The sequence below is a fragment of the Chenopodium album genome, chromosome 18 (genome assembly GCF_948465745.1).
Source record: "Chenopodium album chromosome 18, dcCheAlbu1.1, whole genome shotgun sequence".
Taxonomy (NCBI): domain Eukaryota; kingdom Viridiplantae; phylum Streptophyta; class Magnoliopsida; order Caryophyllales; family Amaranthaceae; genus Chenopodium; species Chenopodium album.
Window position 1 is genome coordinate 4843617 of NC_137851.1, and position 8522 is coordinate 4852138.

Consider the following 8522-nt stretch of genomic DNA (forward strand, 5'->3'; position numbering starts at 1 on the left):
AAATAGATTGCTTGCTTCGGGGTGGGTGTTGAACGGCGAGAAATGGGTGGGGAAAGGGTTGCGGACCGGTGGGGTACGATGAGGCTACTCCGGCAGGGAAGGGGTTAAGTAGGGGCGAACCCTTGCCTAGGGTGGTCGCCGTTTAGGTAAGGATGGCAGCAGGGGCAGGGGAATGGTTATCATTCAAGGGAGCAGCAGGTTTTTTTTTTTTTTTTTTTTTTTTAATAATAAAAATATTGGGCTAATTAGACAGTGAACATCACCTTAAAAAAAATACAATGTACATGTAATTAGTAAGGTTCTTGATGCCTAACTAAATTGCAATTCAAAATATATTTTTAAGCCTAACTAAATTGCATTTAAAAATTAATTAACAAAAAAAAAATAATAATAAGTATGGCGGTTTTCGAGAGAATCTCAGGTGGCAAAATTCATTCATGATGTTTAGTGCACCTTATGTTATAGGTCGTGCTGTTTGAGCTACTAGTCAAAGTTCGTGCTGCTGAGTGCAACTTGTTAATTGTTCATACTATTGAGGCCAATTTTGCCAAAAAAAAAAAGAAAACCTTTTTATATTCTATATACATTAAAATCATATTAGGTTAAAAGATATTTCAAATTGACTAAAAGTTACCTTAAAACTGTTTTAACACTAGTATAATCGTAAATCAAGTGTACACAAAAAAGTTTTACTAAGTATTTCCTAAAACCTCCACTTACATTGTAATTTCATTTTCATATGCTATCCAAAATGTTCATGGAAGGGAAAATTATGGTCATTCGGTTTCACTCCTACATTGTGAAGCTCAAGCTTGTTTGCTCAACTTATAATAGGCTTCAGTTGCAATTTACGCTGAATTTCAATCCTCATCGATTTGCAAAGTCTTGTGAACGTGCTCCTCAAATATTATGAACATTATTAACAAATACGGAGTAATAATAAAAATCGAAAGCTTATATCTTAGTGCAACATCCACAAAGTTGAACGCCATGAAGTGCACATGGTACATTAACTCACAACTACTACGACTTCTAATCTTACTTTTCTACAAGTTTTCAATTAAAATGTTTAAACTCATTTTTTAAAAATGCACAAACACATGATTGTGATTACTAGAAATAGGGAGTAGACATTAGATCCCTTAAGTAAAGTTGTACTCCTATCAAAGTCAACACTTTAAGGTTGTTTGGTTGACATGAAAATTCAACTCTTAGAGTTGGTAAGTTAAATGCCATCAGCATTCAACTCATTTTACATAAATTTTTATTGACTATAGAGGCTTGATGGTTTATTTTTCATGGTTTTTTGAAAGGTAAAATGCTCACAAATTTCCAATTTCTCCATTTATACCTTTTTTTTTTCCTTTTTTACTATGCATTTATATTATTTTTTTTTTATTTTTTTACTATGCATTATTGTGTTTTTTTTTTTAGGAATCAAAGATAATAACAATACTTAAATAAAAAAATAACAACTTAATTATATGATGCTTTTTATAATCTAATAACTTAAAAAAATAAAGCCAAATTAGAGAGATTTTAACTAAAGCAAAAGATTAGAGGAGAATTTTTTAGAGAGAATTAGTAGGAAATTTTTGGGTGTCCTCCAATGAGAAAATTAGGGGGGTATTTATAGGAAAATAAAGGGGTTAATTTGTAAATAAAAAAAGTAAATTAAATGGTAAATATCAAGATTTCGGTAATAATGAGAATCTTGATATTAAATTCTTTCGTTTTATATGTAACAAACTACTTAATCTGTTTTGCAACACTTAAACTGGTAAAATAAAGAAAACCGTAATTAATCAACTCTAATATTCATATAATAAAAAAGGTTCTAAAATGCCATGGTATTACAAAAAATAAAATATATAACCAAGTCATGTCACAACTCAAAAATACTCACGTGGTATATGTATGACAGAGTACCTAAACCTATTAAGTGATTATTATACTCACAAAGGTACTAAAACACCACTTATAAAATAAATATCTCCCTAAGATGTCAGCTCTGAAAGTTACACAAAGACATTAGGTTACAATACTAGTAGGGATGGACAAAATATTTTCAGAACTTACATAAAAATAAAAATTAACCCTTGCTCTTATTAGACAGTACATATAAATTTACCAGAAAACATCTAACCATACGACAAAATCTTATACATACGAGCATTACAAACAATGACCCTTACTTTAGTAAGGTAAATCATATAAAGTCGTAAGATTGACGTAGTCAAAGTGAAAATATACCATGTAAAATCATACAATATTAAGTCATATGACATAAATTTAAGGTAGACAAGAGTAAAATATATTCCCTTAATCGAATGACCTTTAAAAAAAAGGTGAACTCTTATCTTGCCTTACTCTACTAAAACTCAAATTCATATATAGTCGTAAGAGAAATAAATAAAAGATACAAAACTAGATCAAAACAATAGGAAAACAAATAAAACAGAAGCTCAAATTCACGTTGGCAACATAAACGTAACGGAAAATACTGTTTGAATAGTGTCAAATAGTGTTTTGAATAGTGATATGCAATATGTGATGCGTATGAAATCCAGCCATCCCAATTAGCGTCAAATAAATATTGATACAATTGTTCCAAATTGAAATTTATTGGATACAATATTAACCGTGGGGGAAAAAAGGTAACATCAATTCACTATTGACAATTATTCATCAAAATTGATGAAAGGATACAAAAACTAGACCGAAATAAGCAAGTCATAAAAAATAAATATGATAAAAAAATAAAAAAAAAATAAAAAAAAAGTAAAACAAAAGGAACAAAACGAAACATCAAAAGAATGTCAGAACCATTCTTTGACATGTATTTTCAGCAAAATAAAAAAAATAAAAAAGACAATGATGAAAACAAGAAGCAGGATCCTATTTTAACGCTGGATACTCACATTGCTACGCACTAACATAACCTGCAAACACTATTCACCTACTATTCAACATAATAATGGTAATTATACGAACAACCATACATTCTTGATAACAAAACAATTATACATTTCTATCCATACGTATCTCCCTTCTTACTCTCATCCATACAATAACTAGATAAATATCGATGGGTTTGGTCCGAACTTGTATTTATCGGATCAAGTATTAACTGCGGGACAAAAAGACAATGATATTTTGGTCTGCAGTAAAACAAGTGTATATAAAAGGAGGTCACTTTAGTACTATGACATGTAGTACCTCTTTAGGTGTGGGAATGTTTGTCATTTCCCTACATTGGTTGGGCATGAGTCTTTGGAGTAGTGGACTTTATAGGTAAGCTGACCACATAATAGAGTATTGCACAAATTGCAAAAATCACTAGATAAAATAAAAAAAGTGTTCTAACACTTAGGCCTTGTTCTTTTGAGCTTTTGGGCAGAGCAGAGCAGATTAAATTTCAGCAGAGTAGAGCAGATTTCAGGATAGCAGAGCCGAGCCGAGCCGAGCAGAGCAGATTTCAACATTATTAGTAATACTATTATTAAGCCGAGCTGAGCCGAGCAGAGCAGATTTCAACATTATTAGTAATACTATTATTAATGTTATTATTATTAATGTTGTTGTTAATATTTTTATTATTATTATATATTATTATTATTAAGTGCATATACCATTGATTTAGGTGAGTGAAAACATAAATAAATGTGTACCATATTTAACATATGTTAATAGTAGAAAGATAAAAGATAACAGTTTAAAAATTATAAAATTAAATGCTTTAATGAGTAATAATTATTTTACTTATAAATATGTCTTAATCATATATTTTTAACCCTCAAAATAATAATGATATACAAAGTACTACTTGAAAACAACCTCTTTTTTTTTAATTCATAAATTGTATGGAAAGATTTGAAAAATAATTCAACTGAATAAAATAACAATCAATACCCACATTAAATGTTTTTGTACATTGTGATTCTAATATCAAATGTTTATAAAAAGAAATTGTTATTCATTGTTATTATTATTATTATTTATTTTTTTCAAAGATTTGTTATAATTATTAGAAATTATTAATTAATAATATTATTAAATATTTATTCTTAATAGTTTTAATTATTTAATATTATTATTTATAATTATTATTATGATTAATAAATATTAATTATTATTAATATTAATAGTTATTATAATTATTTTTAATATTAATAATTATTATAATTATTTAAAATAATAAATTATTATCATCAATACAATATTAATTATTATTGTTATTATTAATTATTTATTTGAAAATAGAGCAGAGCAAACAGAGCAGAGTAGAGCAGCTCTAAAGAACGGGGCCTAAGTGAACATACCAATATACTTACTATACTTTAAAGGGTTAAACAACACTTGTTTATGACATATTTTCCTGGCGAGACAAAAAATATTGTACCTTATACTATAAGATTATTATACATATACGTATAAAAATACGGTATAAAATACCTACTTTTTACTATAAAAAGAAAATTACCGTTATCCAAATCTCCACTCACCACTTATTTCTTATCTTCTTTTATCTCCCTCCTTGCCCGAAAAAACCAAACAAAAACCACCATTAAGTTCGGCCACCATGTTTCAAGATAACCAGGAAGATCAGTCTGTCTTCACCTTCGAGGAAGACATGAGGATGATACGGGTATACTTCATGTACATTGTGGGGCTAGTGATCCTTCTAATGACTGCATTAATTTACTTGCTTATCTACAAGTAAAACCCGAAAATTACTTTAATGGAGCAGGGTAAAAATGCATATGGTGTTAGCTGTACTTCAATATTTTGTAATTTAGTAGTTTAGAAGTACAAATTGTAACATGTATTTTGGAAATTATGAATAAAAATCATAATTATTGCTCGTTTTCTTCGTTTTAAATAATAAAAAAAAAGTCATTAAGTTTATAAAAATATTTAGCAAAATAATAGTAATTATTTGCAAAAACAATAACTATAATAATAAAAGATAAAAATAGTGATAATTACAGAAGTAGAATCAAAATTTGGTGTCTACAGTAGCTTGTGGTTTGTTCACTCTTGCTTTGATCCATAAGCAGGTGCTTCCTTACCTCTTAGTCCAAACATCCTATGTAAGCTAGGCCTGAACTTGGTTGGCTTCCAGTTCAGGCCCCAATAGCAAAACCAGTCCAGCCTTTTTTCTGTTTAATCTAAAGTAAATTGTTTGTAAAGGGATTGAAATTACAAACAAGCATTAAACCTCCATATTATGAATTTATGCCATGGTTCAAATTTCCCCCCTCTCACTATTTCCCCTAACAACTATATTTTACTTTTGGATGCAAGTTTGGCCACTGCATGTGAAATTATCCAAATCCCTTGCTTGATTTGCTTCAAAATCTAATCGTTAATGCATTTATGAAGTACTTTTGAGTTATGAGTTGAGTTTATGCATTTCTTGTAAAGACAAAAAGTAACACGGGATTGCTGGTTATCCTTTTGTCTTACATGCTTGTTGTTAGTGACCTATTTCCCTTGTTTTTATTTAATCTGTATAAAGGAGAAATTAGGCCGCCATTCTTCTTAAGAAGATGTAGTGTGCTCTTTAAAATATGAATTAGTTGATGTATTATAGGAGATACAAAGTGCAGAGAAAAAATGATTAAGAATTTATTCAAAATTTTTTTGGCTGAATTAAGAATGAGCCTTTGCATTCAACCCTGTTTGGCATAGGCAAGAACTTGTTAAGTAGGTCTCTGCGTTTAAATTAAATTGACTTGTGTTACAGCTGTCTTTTCTTGTGTTTTGAAATCATTTAATTCATTGTTTTCAGACAGATGAGTGCATAATTTGCTCCAGCATTTTTCATCCATCTCCTTGGTAGATGCTTAAGGCGTCGCAATCCTTTCCTTGAAGTGTCAAAACTGGCCTTGGTTGTCATTGGAACATTTGCTGTAGTCTGGTGGCCATATCTGCATTCAAAGGAAGCCTTTTTAGAAGTATGAAACAGTAAACCTTCTCATGCCCTTCTGCTAAGTACTTGTTAGATGGTATTCATCACCGTTTATTTGTTCATAATTATGGATGAATGCACAGTGATCTCTTCTTTTTCACTTGTAAACTCTTCTTTTTCCTCTATGCCTTACTTAATAGTTCCTTCTCATTTTACTTGTTTTCAATTCAAGGTAAGCTTTAATTCACTTTCATCTTATTGAACATTACATTTTGATAATTTTAGCACTTATTGCTGAACATCTTATATTTGTGGCTTTATTAATTCTGCAGTCCACGAGAAGTCAATTTTACTGCCTCTTCTGCCAGCAAGTCTATTGGCTCTTGAAGAACCTTTGGTTTTCAGATGGTTAAGTCATTTTGGGTTATTCTCGATGTTTCCACTCCTATGTCGTGACCGGCTTGTTTTGGCATACATCGCACTCTCCTACCTCCTCTTTTATGCTCCTAGGAAGAAAGACTCAGGGAAGATCAGATCATTTATCACCTTCAAATCATTAGTCATGAGCCTTCTTGTTGTTTGCTCTTTCGTGCTCCACGTAGTTTACATGGTTATGAATCCTCTAAAAAGGTATCCTTTCCTATTTGAAGCTATAATTATGTCTGTTTGCTTCTCCCAGTTTGTTTGGCTCGCACTTTATACCAATACAAAGCAATGGCTGCTGCATAAACAGCCTACTTCATTAGAAAAGGATAAGAAACTTCGTTGATCTCGTTTATGATTAATTGTTTCTAATATGACATGTAAACATGCCTTTTTAATGATATATTGTTGATGAATTTAAGTTAAAGCGTTATAGAAATCTCTGATTTGGAGCATCAGGCCTTTTGATTTCTTTGTACAGACGTAGCTGGTCTTGTTTCTATAGTTCTAGTCAATTTATTGACAGTGTACTAGGCTTATCATCTTGTATGAAATTTGTATTCCATGCAGAAGTCGCTATTTCACAAACATCCAATTGGAGAATTAACCTTACGGTGCTTGCCAACCTCTCTTAGTGACGGTTGCTTGTCCGCATTATGATTGTTTGCTTCCTTTAGCTAAAGTCCAAGTATTGTGACAATTGAAGGTATTTATGCGGTATTGATTCTCAGTCAGTAATAAGATTATAAATAGTGTACGCTTGCAATCACAATGAAATTTGGATAAAGCTACCAACTATAGCCGGTTTGGTAGGTGTAGTAATGAAATTGTTATGTGTTTGCTTGAAGCAAGTTGTTTTTGAAGATGTGTTGGTAAACTTAAATTGGTTGAGAGGATGAAGATCTATTCTCCACATGTAATAGATGTTATGGTAAAACCTAAAACCGACGAGCTTTGATTGATATGAAGTACGGAGTATAAGTTAGGATAGCCTTACTCTACCCTTAGTGGATAAGGAATAGGGACTATCGACTTTGGAGCTAGAAAGAGCAATCTGAACCCGATCATCAAGATTTTAACAAACTAAACTAGTATATGTCGTTTTGCTCGGCTACCTCGTTGTAAGGTGTGGACCAACTAGATGTATGCAACTGGTAACTCCTATCCGTCCTAGACAAGTGCACAATAACTCTTAAAGAAAGAATGTGTAGCTTGTTTATTAAATGACATAAATATAAATGTTACGTAGAAGGAACGATGAAGAATGGAAGTCAAAAACCTGCGTCCTTACCAAATTCAATGCATTCGTCTCATCCATTCTTTGCATTACATTCTTCTGTCAAAAGGGGCAAAAGTTTAAATGTATAGTGACAACACCTTGCATATTCAATTTATGCAAGAACTAGCTGTGAATTACTACTCCGTATGAAATTTCTCGAACAAGTTTTTTAATGATATACAAGTACTCCGTAACTAATGTTTCAAAACAAACTCCGTAACTAATTGTTGACGTGGACAATGTTCGGATTATTGTATTTATTTACGTAGTATGAGATTGATTTTATTATATTTGGAAATTAATTTGATGAAAAATAAAATTGTAATTGAACATAAGATTTAAATATTATGGAAAATATTTTATATGATTTTTTAATGACTAACATTTTATGGTTATTACAGATTATATATATATTTTTTTTTTTGAGAAAGACGTCCCCGAGGACTAATTATTATTAGTAGGGGTATTCATAAATCGGTCCGGACCGAAAAAATAAACCGGACCAACCCCAGACCGAATGGAACCGAATAATTCGATCCGGTCTTCGGGTCTAGAAATTTATTTTTCTGGTCTTCAGTCTGGTCTAAACCTTATAAAAATCAGTCTTGGACCGGACCGATTTTTTTTTATTAAAAATATGCGTGAAACCTTAAATAATGGTTAAGATTATCTTTAATAACCTTAGAAAACTTTAAATTTATGAGCTTTTTTGTACTAAATACACAAAAAAAAAGACGTTAAAGTGTAGATTTTCCTTTACTTATTTCGAGTTTTCCATAAAATTATTAAAAAATTCTTAAATCGGTCCAAAGCGATCCGGTCCAGATTTGGACCGATTCTTTCACCCGAACCGGGTTTGGTCCTAGCTTAATCGATCCGATTTTCGGTTCTTAAAATTCTAATTTT

The 8522-nt window shown here is 30.9% G+C and overlaps 1 long non-coding RNA gene across 1 annotated transcript; it reads left to right on the forward strand.

Moving 5' to 3' along the window:
- Window positions 1-5512: 5512 nt before the first annotated feature.
- Window positions 5513-6991, forward strand: LOC145592791 (uncharacterized). Its single transcript, XR_014102486.1, has 3 exons — window positions 5513-5709; window positions 5795-5960; window positions 6247-6991. It is a non-coding gene; the product is annotated as an uncharacterized LOC145592791 (long non-coding RNA).
- Window positions 6992-8522: the final 1531 nt, after the last annotated feature.